General features: G+C 36.2%; 1 long non-coding RNA gene and 1 pseudogene across 1 annotated transcript; one reads left to right on the top strand and one right to left on the bottom strand.

Moving 5' to 3' along the window:
• Positions 1-4,940: 4,940 nt before the first annotated feature.
• On the bottom strand, positions 4,941-5,634 carry LOC125473035. The gene is made up of 2 exons (XR_007254955.1): positions 5,464-5,634; positions 4,941-5,347 (listed from the first exon to the last, which is right to left on the bottom strand). It is a non-coding gene; the product is annotated as an uncharacterized LOC125473035 (long non-coding RNA).
• Positions 5,635-9,268: 3,634 nt separating this feature from the next.
• On the top strand, positions 9,269-12,201 carry LOC108865394 (annotated as a pseudogene).
• Positions 12,202-14,642: the final 2,441 nt, after the last annotated feature.

Raw genomic sequence — 14,642 nt, 5'->3', positions numbered from 1 at the left:
CCCTTCATTAGTTTGATTAGTGAAGTTGCTTACTTATCACATAAACGACTGTCCTTAGCATTCTTATCTTTCACATTCACTTATCATCATCATTATCATATGATTGTAAGAGGGGAAATTAATGGGTAGGTTTTTCCACTAACTTGGAATCTGTATGGCTGCATAGGTTCCCAAAATTAATCTTATTGTTATGATTGAGGCACTTGAGGGACTCATCATGTTCTTGAATCATCCACAAAACAAAAAGCAGTGGATGTCGCTGGATAAGGATTCTTTCTGGATTCTGTTTGTGAGGATTATGAAGATCATTTTATTGTATTTATTCATCGTATATTTTGTAATATATTTTCGTGAAGTATTATTTTATGTTTAATTTTAAATAAAATAATTCAAAATAATTTATAACCGTAAAATGACAAACAAAGGAACATGATAAAGTAATTTCCGAGATTGAGAGGATTCGGATATGATCTTATTCCGATGTGGCTGCATCCAATACATTTGACTAAAAATGTTATAGTATTATTTGGGTGGCTTTTCTTCACCTGATAAGATGTAAACTTTTCTTGCCTTCGTGGCTAACTCTGTTCATTTGTTCGGTAACTGTCAATGTTGTTGGAGCACGAAAATCAATCATGAAAATTAAATATGTAAAGGATAATCTTTTTATATAAATAATCAGCAAACTTTGTCACCGCCTACGTGTATTTACCTTCGAAGAACAGAGCAATAGTGAGATTAGAGAATAAATAATAGAATTATGAATTTATTGATCACCAAATGAGTTAGAGAACGTAAAATAAGTCAATTGATTATAAATAAAATACAAGGATGTATTGAAAATGGTGAATTGCGCGGTGGTTAAGGTATTTTTCTTCAATTCATTGTGCATTATATCATATTCTCTCATTTTAATGTAGATTAGTGTAGAATATCGATGTTCTTTAAAAAATATATTAAACTATGTTTGGATAAGGGATTTAGAGTAAATTAATTATAAATTCACCAGACTAATTGATTATGTAGAAATAACTTATCTAACTGACCAAAATAAGTTATTTTTTGGTTTAAAAAAACTATTTAATTAACAACGATGAAGATTTGAACTTGAGTGCAATAAGACGACAAAAGTGCCTTCGCCGATAGACCGAACTCACAACAATAACAACCCAAAGAAAGAGTTCGAACAAGAACTCACGTGTCTAACATCATTGTCCAGCGACCGGAATTGTGCCTCGTGGTGTGCCATTGGTACACATAACATGATAACTAGCAGGTGAACCAAACGACAACGTCTGGAAATTATGGCTAGGATTGGGCCTATAACACTGATGTATGGAGGTATGCTTAAGAGACATGTTGGGCTAGATCTTGTAGTTTTGAGACCCATAACGACCGGACTCTACATTTGGGTTCGCTTCAATACGAATATAACGGTTGGATGAGCCGTATTAAGAAATTTTTTAGTGCCGCGGTCTAATCTTCACATGGTATTAGTGATCATCTTCACATAATATTGATTGATTTTAACGAAAGAATCAAAATGACTTACGGTAGATAAATTCTTGGATCACTTCTATTGATTTTTATTGTCATAGATCAAGTGAGGAGTCATCCCAATCTTAGAAATCACTTTATATCACTAAATTCTTAAGGGACAGCACTGCTATGATTTGGCAATGAATTGGTTTACTACTGTCACTATATCCATAAATGGTTTCGTCTTCCTACATGCATCTTGCTTTCGGATGTAAATACACTTTTAATACATGTTTTTACATATTTTTTATTTAGAAAATTGTTATATCAAATCGTTAATCATTTTTTCAGGGAAAAAAAAAAAGAAATCCAATTAATAAATGTGAATATGTGCAAGTGGCTCCTTACCATAGTGGTGGAAAGGTGTTGACCTGTTACATGACGGTGTGAGTTTGAACTCCGTCGGTGGCTAATCTAACATCTAATATAACAAAATCTACTATTTGACGAAAAAATAATAATAAATATGAATATGTGCTACTAGTTAAACAAATAAGATGGTGGCATTACCAGTTAAATTTATCTTCATTTTTTATGAATGAATAAACTGCCACAAATTTGGGGTAGTAATATTGTTGTCGTAAGAGGACAACAATATTTTTACACAAGCATAGTGTAGAATTTCAAATATGCTTAAGCTCAGACAAATGACTGAAATCATTAATGTTATATGTATGAAAAATTCATTAAACAAACATGCCCAAAGATTGTGGGTTTTTTTTTTTTTTGGTTCCTCCAACAACGGTTCTATAACACTCATTCTCCTTTTGCGCGCTCTTCTTTCATATAACGGTTTTTTTCAGAAGTTTTAGTGCGTGTCATTGAGATTTAGATAAAAATCAGTAAAGAATTTGAACGATTAGGTTAATTAACTTTTGTGCGTTTTTATGTTCATATAATACGATATTGATACGCTTCAACATGAACCCTTGTGGTTTAGATTATGATGAATTAAGATTACAGTTCATACCCTTAATGCTAGCTAGCTATGTACAAAAGATGACGAGAAAATAAAAATGGATTATGACCAAAAGAAGCTCCATATATAAATTCTACACCATATATAGGATAGGATTCAATACATTGCTACCAGGAAAAAAAAAAAAAAAAAAACATAAAAAATAACCGCAACCCACAGCAGCTTGGCTCTCGCGCGTCACCCTGTAGCCAATGTCAAATCCAGGTTGAGAACGGCCGGCTCGTTGAGGTCAGGGAGAACAACCGGCAATGCGACCGTTAATTTGACGGGATACGTACGGTTCGTCAGCAAAGGCTTTAAGGCTTACAGCTTTCTCAGTCGACTCTGGTAGATTGGTTTTTCTGACTCTCTCCGCAGGAAATAGTGGCAAAGTACACGAGTTTGAGGTGTTTTCCTTCTTCTGGTCCATGAGTGATTGCTTTAATTTGTTCTTGTTATGTTGAGGGGAGACCACAAAAAAATACCCGAACAATATATATATATATATATATATATATTCAATATTAATGACCCCCATCAAAACAACTCATACGTAAAAATGGACTTCGTTGTGTGTGTGTGTGTGTGTGTGTGTATAGACTTATAATGAGAGAGCAAATGTTATATAAATATTGTTAATATGATAGAGATCCTAGAGTTCTAATTCTTTTTCACATAATTATAAACCCTGATGACCAACAAGATTAATGTAAGGAGAAAATTTGAAGAAATAATTAATTTGTTCAATATTCTCCCAAAATGAATTTGGGTTAAGTACAAAAAAAAAAAAAAAAAACTTTTTTAGGACGATTTCAATTTAGTCTCAACCTTTTAAAACATTCCAAATAACTATCTAACATTTTAAAAATTAGACATCTGTTAGGTCACCAGAGACTTTGCCAACATTAAATGATGACGTTACTAACATTAAATAATAAGGTGGACAAATACTAAAGTTGATTTTCACTAATCAATGTCTTTAGAGTTCTAATCCCTCAAATTGACCCATTTTAGTCAAGTTAAACTGTAAATTTGCTCAGCTACATGATGTCAATTTGGAGATTCAAATCTCTATAGATGACTTGAGAGTTAAAACATGCTTAATATTTGTCCATGTCATCACTGAACGCTAATGAACTTAATAGATGAATTTTTCAAAAATTTAGGTAATTATTTGGAATGTTTTAAAAGATTAGAACAAATTTGAAATTGCACCTAAAAGCTGAGTAGTTATCTGGACTTAATATAAATTCACCAAAAAATTTATTCTAAGAGAATAAAACGAATTTGCACGGATGATTGGGATAGCCGCACTCAGGGTGACTCTCAGTTATTAATAAATTTAGATCTCTTTATGAGATTCATTTCCACAAATGATTGAAAGTCACCCGACCCATGCATATCTCAAAGTCACCCATGCGACAATCCTTAACATTTCTTTTGCATCCCAAATCTGCTGATCACATGAACAAAAAATAAAAAGAATATGTAAGAGTTTATGATCCAAATTACTTTTGCTCCTTCTTTCAGCCCAGATATCCAGAAAAAAAATTCAGTCACCGATCATGCCGTTTTGAGTTTGAGGGTTTCGGGAGGCTCGGAGAGAGTGAAGATGCTTTCGGGGAGAGGGAGGGAGGGAGAGAGAGAGAGAGAGAGAGAGAGAAGATGCTTTTGTTTCTTATTAGGTTTGGTCTTCCTCATAGGTCTTGACGTCGTTTTATAGTTGAAAGACTGCATTCGTATTTACCAAAATGCACTTGGACCGCACACCAAATTTCAGAGATATTGCTCTGACTGAAATTGGCGTTCGTTACAAATTTCATTGTCAAAATTACCAAAATGTCAATCGAACAATGAACTACTAATATTATTTTGATTAAATAATTGCAATGGTGGGGAAAAATGAAGTTGCTGGATATAATATTTGTAGACGACTATTAAATATATTTTTATGTTAACAAAATTCTTCTTCCTTTTTTATGTACTTTGAGTTTTATGTTTAAAAGTATTTGAGTATAAAAACCCTAGGCGTCCGAACTCATATCAATGATCAATCATCGCGACCGGAACTATTCTAGAGCACGTGTTTTGGACGATCAACTGACTCCAACGTCTACTAATAGTTCGTTAAATAGATTCGTATATGAAAACGGCCGACAAAATGGAATTAATGATGAGATTTAAAATGATAATAAAAGTCGACATATCGACAAATTCTGGTCAACAAGTACAATTATATGGCGATAGTTGCTTATGAAATTTAACTTTATCCACTATGAAATTTAAATTTTTAATTGTATTATGCATTTACTATAGACGTACGTAACTTATAAATTTTAAAAATATTAGAGTTGCGCCTTACATACCACGACATCATCCATTTGTATCGAATAACAAATATATGCAGCATCATCGATTTGTATCGAATAACACATATATATTATAATTGAAAATCATAAAATCGTACTAAAAATGGTAAATAATGTACAAAATGATAAGTGATACTAATACAAAATACAAGGTAAGAGTGTGATAAAACATAAGGGGTACAATGGTAAAAGAGTCCAGATAAAGAGGTTGAGAAATTGGAGGGAAAAATATCAAACATAGAAAGTAACGGAGTTGACAAGAAGGCAATAACGCCTTCCAACAAAATGCCCGATTTTCTTTAAATACGTTTCCATATTCACGTGGAAGTGCCATTTTAGCAGTCAACCTTCCACTTTAGCTCGTAACGTTGGATTCCATATCTGGCAAGTGCATCCTCCTCCGTCCATCTAATCCATCCAACGGCGCCGAATGCACCAACATATTAGTTGCGTGGTTTGACAGAACGTCCCTATATTTTGACTGTTAAATTTTTACAGCCGTTAGATCACATAAAAAATAATCTAATGGCTCAAAATATTAGATTAACGTTGTATACAAATGAAAAATTGGGTAGAGGGAATGTTGTGAATAGATACCTCTGGTAAATCATTGATTCGATGTTTTATGCTGAACATGTTTAGCTTTACAAAACTAACATCCTTCTCCTCATTGCAGCCTTCAGATGCCTCGGAGATCTCCTCTATCATTTTTAAAATGAAAGACCACCTAATACGAATTCGAGAATAATATATAACTGGATTGCAAGTTTGCTTGCAACTATGCACGTACGAATTGAGTCTTGAATTATTTTATAGGTGAAGACGATGGTTTTACTGACCACAATATTGAAAAACCATGTTCTCGAAACCGGGATGAAATTATGTTTTAATTCGCCTTATCTAGTTAAGATTTGTTTTATATTTATTCGGCATGTGATTATTCTTATTTGATTTTTAGAAGATTCATTGTTTTTTATTTCAACCGAATCTACATATATTTAGATTTTTAGCTCCAGTAAAGATAGCATTGTGAAGAATTATCTCACAACAAGGTTTGTAGAGTTTTTTTTAATTTTTTAAAATTTTGATACAACGATATATTTAAAATTAGAATAAACGAAGAGTTGCAGCCCTTCAATGTGCTCTCTACTTTTTATGCGCTCGTTGGCCACATGTTAGTAATTAACGAGTTTTAATTTGTTCAACAACAATGCTATATGTTGTGGACATAAAAATATAGTATTAATAAAGAAACACATGTGACATAGCTGGAGTGAGTTTATAAAAAGGAAAACTAACGAAAAGTTAAATATTTTTTTTTTAGTTTTAATGACAAATGACAAATAAATGTGTAGTGAATAGTACTAGGGAAAGGTAAAAATATGGTTTTTTGTTAAAATTGAACAGTACAGAGAGTGTTTCGTTGAAACTCCCATTATAAAATTATGTGATTGCATGACTGTTACACTAGTTAGCAAACAAAATAAGGCAATTGAAGAAAAATAAACAAAAAACTGCAAGAATTTTTTTTCTTCAATCATTAGTGACAGCCCAATGGGTTGTTATAACCACTAAAATCTCTTGCTGAGAGGTTTCTAGTGACGGATTGTTAGCAATAACATTCACTCATCCTATCTTCGAGGTGGAGCGATGATCACAGATCACCATTAACAATTTGATGGGATAATTCTGCAGAATTTTTATCATGGTTGAGGAAGTACGTTTGAGCATGACTTACAACTTGTGTTGGGGTTCTTGTCATAACGCAGAACCTGGAAATGCTCTTCCAGTCTCCCTTCCCATATTCCTTAAGCCCTTCAAGAACAACCTGACCAAATCATGGCCAAAATTTTCAAAAATAACATAAAATTTGAAGATTAATTAATAACCATGAGTTATGCAATGTGTTCTCGTCCTAAATCTAAATCACACATTTATAAGGACTTACTTGTGTTCTTCCTCGGTCCATTTCCTTCTAAGTATTGGTTTTGTTCTAACTTTTCTTTCGGTGAAAGTCTCGTACTTGGGTACCGCTACCCGACTCGATCATCAAAGTGTCCTCAACCAATGCTTCCAAGTGCTTCTTCACTTGCTCAATAGTTTTCCCAGGAACCCTTAAACTTAGTTCTTCAAAAAGGTCCGGGTCATCATCAGCATCAAGGTTCAGATCTGCAAGAGCATTTTCAAAACTCGTGTCCACTCACGATCAACATTACTCTGCAGGCTGGGTTGGCTCAGATAAGCTGGTTGAGAAACCTAAAGGATCCTTAAAAAACATGATTGTCTCATCATTATCCAAATAGAAAAAGAAGAAAAAAGGCCTAGTTTTTTCTCAATCTTCTGGTGGGTACATATTCAATCATGTTTATACTTGATTCTTGTATGCAGAATTTTGAGTATAACGGTCACATCTTTACATCACATGATGTACTAATTCACTTGCTATAATATGAATAAATCAACTTTATAATCGATATGTCATGATTTAATAATAATAAATATAAAAATGCAGTATAACATAAGTGCACTGGTAACAATAACACCGAAAAATTACAGCATATGTAAACCTGGCTCTACGAACTTACCAAAAAAAGCTATTAACTTTATTGTCTAAATTCATAAGGGACAACAATGCCATGATTTGGTTCCCAGATATCCATAAATGGATTCTTCTTCATACATGCATCTTACTTTCCGATATACATGATATTAATTTTCTAAAATATATTATTCTTGTATGGTAGTTTACTAATTGATCTTATTAAGAAATGAAGGTACACAAAATTAAAATAAAAAAACTGCTACCACTTTGGGGGTGGTAATTATGTTCAAGTGCATCTGTCTATGGCAGGAATTAGGGTTAGGGATTGCTTTGTCTTCTGAAGTTAAGTGGATATAGAGATATTGTAGTGGGTCTTTGTTGATATGAATTCCTTAGCTCTTTGTCTCAGCTCTTCTTTCCATACTTAATAAATCCCCTCCTTTGAAGATAATATTTTACAGTAGTGGTGAAAAACAATCATACTTAATTATGCACTATGGTGTAGGTCTGATCATCAACTCTTCCCCCCAATACAACTAATAATTTAACTCACTAATGCTATCGGTTTTTTGAAAAAAAAAAAAAAAAATACCCCTTTAGGAATAACCTTAAAAAAAATATTAATGGGTAATTGGTTAGGGATGAATTTTAGGCCCTTATTCTACGCGTCGAACAAATATAGAGCAAATCTAACTAGATATAGTGTATTAAAACGTAATCTCATCTCCAAATTCGAGTACATTGTTTTTTCAATATTGTGGTCCATAAAACCGTCCTATTCACTTGTAAGATTATCATATACCTTAACAATCAAATATCATATCAACCAGGCACCAAAGGAGACTAATCTCATACCTGAACAATCATGCAGTAGTAAATCTTAATGCCAATTTCGACCCACCATACAAAATACTTTCTTTCTTTAGTGTTTTTTTTTTTTTTTTTTTTTTTTTTTTTTTTTTTTTTGAAATTCTCACTCTTTAATTTTTTCAATCTTTGAGTTTTGTTCTCATTGATTATTTCACTTTTTTCATTACCGGTATTAGAGGAGAAAATTTGAAAGAAAAAAAATTAGGCAATTAACAGTTACCCACTCTCTAACCGCAGGAAGAGGGCTACATGTTGCGTGTGGTTCAAAAGAGGCACACTAGGAATTTCAGCAAAACTTCATGGAACCTGTTAAAACCCAAAAGCACTTACTGAGATCGTTTCTTCTCAGAAGTTATGTACATGTACTTTAATTTCATGGTTTCTCTCTCTTCTTGAAAGGTAATTTCTTTCTTTCCAAGAAAGCAAATATATATTCAAATTTGGCGTTAATTTCTAATTAAATTATATAAATTTAAGGTTGATGCTACAAAGTACAAGAGTTTCCTTCTTTCTCTGCTGAATTCCCTTCTGGGTTTGAAAGGTCCTCCTGTTGTTTGTGGCAGCAGAAAGAATGTGGGGAGCTGTTTTTGTAGCCATTGCTGCTGCGACAGGAAACTTGTTGCAAGGATGGGACAATGCAACCATTGCAGGTACTATTTCTATGATGATTCTCTTATTCGAGCGACATTTTAATCTAATTTAAACTACATAAGAGAGATTCGAACTCGGCTATATGCTAATCTAAATAATAAGTCTTTGAGATCTCATTTGAGGCATGAATAATTATCTTCTTTTGCAAATGATTGCACATATCTTTATTTAATTTGAGTTATGAGAGTTGTAGGGTTTTCCTCGTCAACCCGGAAAACATATCAAAAGCAGGCATTGTGTTATGTGATATGGAAGCTGTGACATTTACAAATCAAATTTGCAGGGGCTGTGCTTTACATCAAAAGGGAATTTAAGCTGGAAACCCAACCGACGATCGAAGGGCTTATCGTAGCCATGTCTTTGATCGGTGCCACTGTCATCACAACATTCTCACCTCAGGGCCAGTTTCAGACTGACTAGGAAGACGTCCAATGCTGATAATTTCATCAGTTTTATATTTTCTCAGTGGTTTGGTAATGCTATGGGCTCCAAATGTCTATGTCCTTCTGATGGCAAGGCTACTAGATGGGTTTGGAATTGGACTAGCCGTTACTCTTGTCCCTGTCTACATTTTCGAAACTGCCCCACCTGAAATCAGAGGGCTACTGAATACTCTCCCACAGTTTACCGGTTCGGGAGGCATGTTTTTGTCATACTGCATGGTGTTTGGAATGTCACTGAAGGATGCCTCAACTTGGATTGACTCTGTTTTACTGCCGGAGTCTCCACGGTGGTTAGTAAAGGAAGAATGGCTAAGGCTAAAAAAGTTCTGCAGAGACTACGCGGACGGGAGGATGTTTCAGGTTCATAAAGTACTGCATTTGAATTTATGAATGCTTATGTTTTCGGTGCTGATATTGTGCTAATGTCTAAAATTGTAACGGGTTTACCCTTTTCCCATTTTTTGAATGCTTAGTTTTTTTAGGATTGATTGATATGCAGGTGAGATGGCTTTGCTGTTTGAGGGACTTGGTGTTGGAGGGGAAGCATCATTGGAAGAGTACATAATTGGACCGGCTAATGAGGGCGGTGAAGGCCAGGAAATGACTTCGGATAAAGATCAAATAAGGCTGTATGGACCGGAGGATGGGAGGGCTTCGATGCTTGAGGGGAAGGCGTCAATGATTGCGAAATCTGTCACAGGACAAGCAAATCTTGGCTTGGTGTCGCGACAAGGAAGCTTGTTGAATCCAAACATGCCTTATGTGGATCCTCTTGTAACTCTATTTGGCAGTGTTCATGAGAAGCTTCTTCCCGAAAACACAGGAAGTATGCGCAGCCTTCTTAATTTGCCGAACATGGGCAGCGTGCTAAATGTGGCGCCGCCTGAACGCCAAGACAAGACGGAGAATTGGGATTTGGAGGGAAATGGAAATGCTGCTGATTTTGAGGACAATGTTCGAAGGCCATTGCTCTCAGGTTAAAAATCAGCAAGTATGGTAAATGACATGATGCCTAGTAAGTCCAGTAGCTTCTTTGGCACGAGGCACAATAGCAGCCTCATGCTGGGGACTAGTGGTGAAGCTGTGAGTAGTATGGACATTGGCGGTGGCTGGGCGTTGGCTTACAAATACTCTGAGAAGGTTGGAAAAGATGGAAAAAAGACAGAAGAGCACCAGGAGGGTGCACTTGAGTCTCGACGAGGCTCAATGCTTTCAGTTGCTGTCGGTCCTGAAAAGGCTCAAGACATCGATTATTTTCAAGCTTCTGCTCTGGTTAGTCAACCTTCTCTAATTTCCAAGAGGAACCAACTGAGCCAGCATCTCAGACAAGGAAAGATTGAAACCCAGGAAACTGTTGTTGAAGGATCCGTTTGGAAGGATCTCTTAGAACCAGGAGTCAAGCGTGCATTGTTCGTTGGGGTGGCAATTCAAATTCTTCAGCAGGTACTAATTCACTCATTCGAGTAAATCTGGTAGAAATACTTTTATTGTAATATGCACTACACGCTTCTAATTAATCCGTTTGAGAGTTTAGAACAATGTCGGATTTTTTTTTCGTTTTTGCAGTTCTCCGGCATAAAAGGGGTTCTTTATTACACTCCCCAAATTCTTGAGCAAGCAGGCGTGGCAATTCTCCTATCAGATTTAAGCCTTAGTTCCACCTCTTCATCTATTCTCATAAGTGCTCTCACAACCCTATTGATGTTTCCGTCTGTCGGCATTGCCATGAGACCACTGGATACTTCTGGCAGAAGGTATAGTAGTTCCCTTGCTCCACAAGTAAACCATTAACTGTTCTCTTTATCTCTTACTCGTCTTTCCTGCCACAGGTCGCTGTTGCTGACTACATTACCGGTACTAACGGGCACCCTCCTAGTACTAATTTTCGGACAACTTGTCCATTTGGGTTCCGTTGTCAATGCAACAATTTCTACCATCAACGTTGTGGTCTACTTCTGCACCCTTGTCGTGGGGTTTGGACCAATCCCTAACATCCTGTGCTCGGAGATCTTCCCGATCCGGGTTCGTGGCCTTTGCATTGCAGTATGTGCCCTGACATTTTGGATTGGAGACATCATTGTGACTTACACACTGCCTATTATGCTCACCTCGATTGGCCTCGCCGGTGTTTTTGCTATCTATGCTGTTGTGTGCACCATTTCTTGGGTGTTTGTTTACTTGAAAGTGCCAGAAACAAAGGGAATGCCCTTAGAAGTTATCTCTGAGTTCCTTTCTGTGGGTTCAAAGCAGGCAGGAATTGATGAAAAGTTGACTTGATGGTCGAGGAATTGATGATGTTGTTTTCAGTTTTGTTCTTTGTTATATTCACATTGATTATCCTGTTGTTGTATATATAATCTTTGGATATGTGAGATTCTAGCTAGTCATCTCTTGAAACGAACTATCGATTTCGGTGTATATTTGATTATATTTGTAATATAACTCTAAACGCCTATTCAAGATGTCGTTTTACCAACTAGTTACTGATTTCTTTTCCCAATGTTAAAAACAGTCCCAAGTTTAAGCATGTAGGGATTGAGATGAACTAGGTCTCTTTGGTAGGCCTTCGATGCACCCTACAACCAAAAAAAAAAAAAAAAAAATCACGACATTTTAATATGAACGATATTGAAGGAGAATTGAAACACAGGACCTCAAGTGCGAGAGATTTTTTCAAGTACCAAGTATTCAAGGGAAAAATAACATATTTTTTTGTGTGCCTCCATTTATATTATGATAGATGGAGTACTTAAATACCAGGGGAGGGGAGTTGGTGGGATGGAACTAACTCCGAGGTGAATATACATAATTGTTTTATGTTATCGTAGTAAAGCGTCATCTGCGGCTTCGTTGAATGCCTATTTCTCTCACACACGCCTTCATGCACGAGAGTAACATTTTTTGAATCACGGTGTGCTATGAGCAACTTACACATTTTAAATATATTTATATGCGTAAATTGACAAAAAGAAAGTCAAATATTTGAAGTAAATAAATAATCTTAGATCATGCTAGAAGAAATCTCTCATAAATCAATTAAAGCAGCTGAATTTACATAATAAAATCGCTCTATAGAATTTACATTAAGAATAGAGGAAATAATATTTAATAAACAACTAAATGAATCATATTATTGCTAACTCATTGTGAGGCTAAGCTCATCCCCTCCCCCTTAGTGTAGATAATATCGTTTGTTAAAAAAATAATCATTTGACAACTAATTTAATTACAATATTATCCACGTGCGAAATACTTTTTTTATAATCAGCATTACACGCATTTTAAGATGTTTTGAACATGTTTAAAAATAAAGAAAATAATATTTAATGAACATCTGATTGAATCACATTATTGCTAGGTTAATGAATACCTGATTGAAACACATGATTGAATCAAATTAATTATTAAAAAAAACACTGTTAAAATAACGAAAACACACCTGACACATTTGATGCATTATTTTGGGTTGCTTTTGAATTTTTTTGTTGGCTAATTACACTTTAGCACATCATGTTTGAGATTTATTGCAATCTCATACAACATCTTAAAAAAATTTCACTTTCATACTTTACGTACTATTTTATTTCAATATAATATCTGTTACATTTTTCATCTATTAGTTCGTTAAGAGTTGACGCGGCAGTAATAAACCCCATTACACATCAGCCCACTTCCTCCAAAACTTGGACACGTCGATAGCCATCTGCCACATCATGCCACCTCACCTTCTTCTCCATCCGCCCTTTCCTTCTCCATCAGTCATCCAGCCTATCCTTCAATCCTTCTCCTTCTTCCCCGAACCACGAGAAATTTTTAGGTGTGCCGAGAACACCATGCCACGTGGTGTTCCCTCACACATAAAAATTTGACATTTTGAATATACTTCAATTTTTTATTTCAATAAAAAAATAAAACTAAAATTTTATGTGTGAGGGAACACCACGTGGCATGGTGTTCCCGGCACACCTAAAAATTTCTCACCAACCACCAAGTTGGAATCCGGCTCCCCAACAGCCGTGAGGAAATCTGCCTCCGGCAAGTTTAACTTCCATGATAACCCTTCTGAGATTTCGGGGGAAGGTCGTTGACCGAGATCCAGGCCGAGGCGGCGAGGTTCACGAATTCGAAGATTCCGAGGAGCCACCATTTGATGACGGAATCACAGACAAAGTGTCAATCCATGTTGGAGGTTAGGGTTTTGGGAAATTGGGTGTGAGGGTTTGAAGACGCAAGTCGACAGCGATTGTGTTTTCTTTTTCAGACATCGCATTCGGACATCAGACCGACATGGTGAAGAACCACGAGTTTTCATCAATGGTTGAGATTCGATTCCCCCAACTTCCATCAGCACGATTGCCATGCGTGGTTCGCCGGGGGGGCCCAGAGCAACTCGGACTCACCCTCGGTGGTCGATCTGAAACAGAACGATCTTCCTTGCAGCGCCGGTGGTCTCTGGTTGATTACTTGTCTCGGTGGTGCCGCTGCTGGTGCTGGGTTCATTCTGAGCGGCAGCTTGTGACCCCAGATCTCGATGCTTGAAGGAGTTGGAAGGACTGTGATTCAAGATTGATTTTTTCCAAAATGAAAGTGAGATTTGGAATCGAAAATGTAAGGATTTTTTCCAAATGTTCCTTCGATCTTGTAGTTCTAATTTGAAATTCATTCTCTGTCTGAACTGTGAGTTTTGAAAATAAATAGCATTTTCGTTTTGGAAACAACAATCTCATTGGGTTGGAGAGGGGGTAGGGGAGAAGGCTAATGGTGGCTGGTTCCTGGAGAGAAAAAGGGTTGGGCATCGACGGAGAATCGCGGATAGTGTTTAGGCATCGACGGCGGGGAAGAACTGGAGGAGATGTGCGAGTTTGAGGGTGAGCGAGTCTGGATTGGCCTCATTGCAGTGGCTGAGGAAAGGGAAGGTGGCTATGGTGGCCCGGGGGGTGGGGTTGAGAAGAGGATCCTCACTTGAGCTTAGGATGGGATCCTCCTGACCAGCCTATCTGTACCGTTTACGATGTAATTATTATAATTTTTAGAGAATTCCTTATTTGGAATCGTTAGATTAAATTTACATGGTCCAGATGAACTGTTAAGGAGGATCCTTATCCTGAGGTCAGGAGAGGATCCTCTTCCGACGGGGGGAAAGGAAGAATGTGGGAGAGCAGGAAAGGGATGAACAACACCTCTTCTTCTTCTTTTTTTTTTTTTTTTTTTTTTTGCCTTTTCTATTTTTAAAGTTTTTAATTATAAAAATGACGGTTTGATTAACGTAT

This window comes from the organism of the source record quoted next, unplaced genomic scaffold, assembly GCF_019419815.1.
Source record: "Pyrus x bretschneideri cultivar Hongxiangsu unplaced genomic scaffold, Pyrus_bretschneideri_v1 Contig8, whole genome shotgun sequence".
NCBI classification, from domain to species: domain Eukaryota; kingdom Viridiplantae; phylum Streptophyta; class Magnoliopsida; order Rosales; family Rosaceae; genus Pyrus; species Pyrus x bretschneideri.
This window is presented reverse-complemented; position numbering and strand designations above follow the sequence as displayed.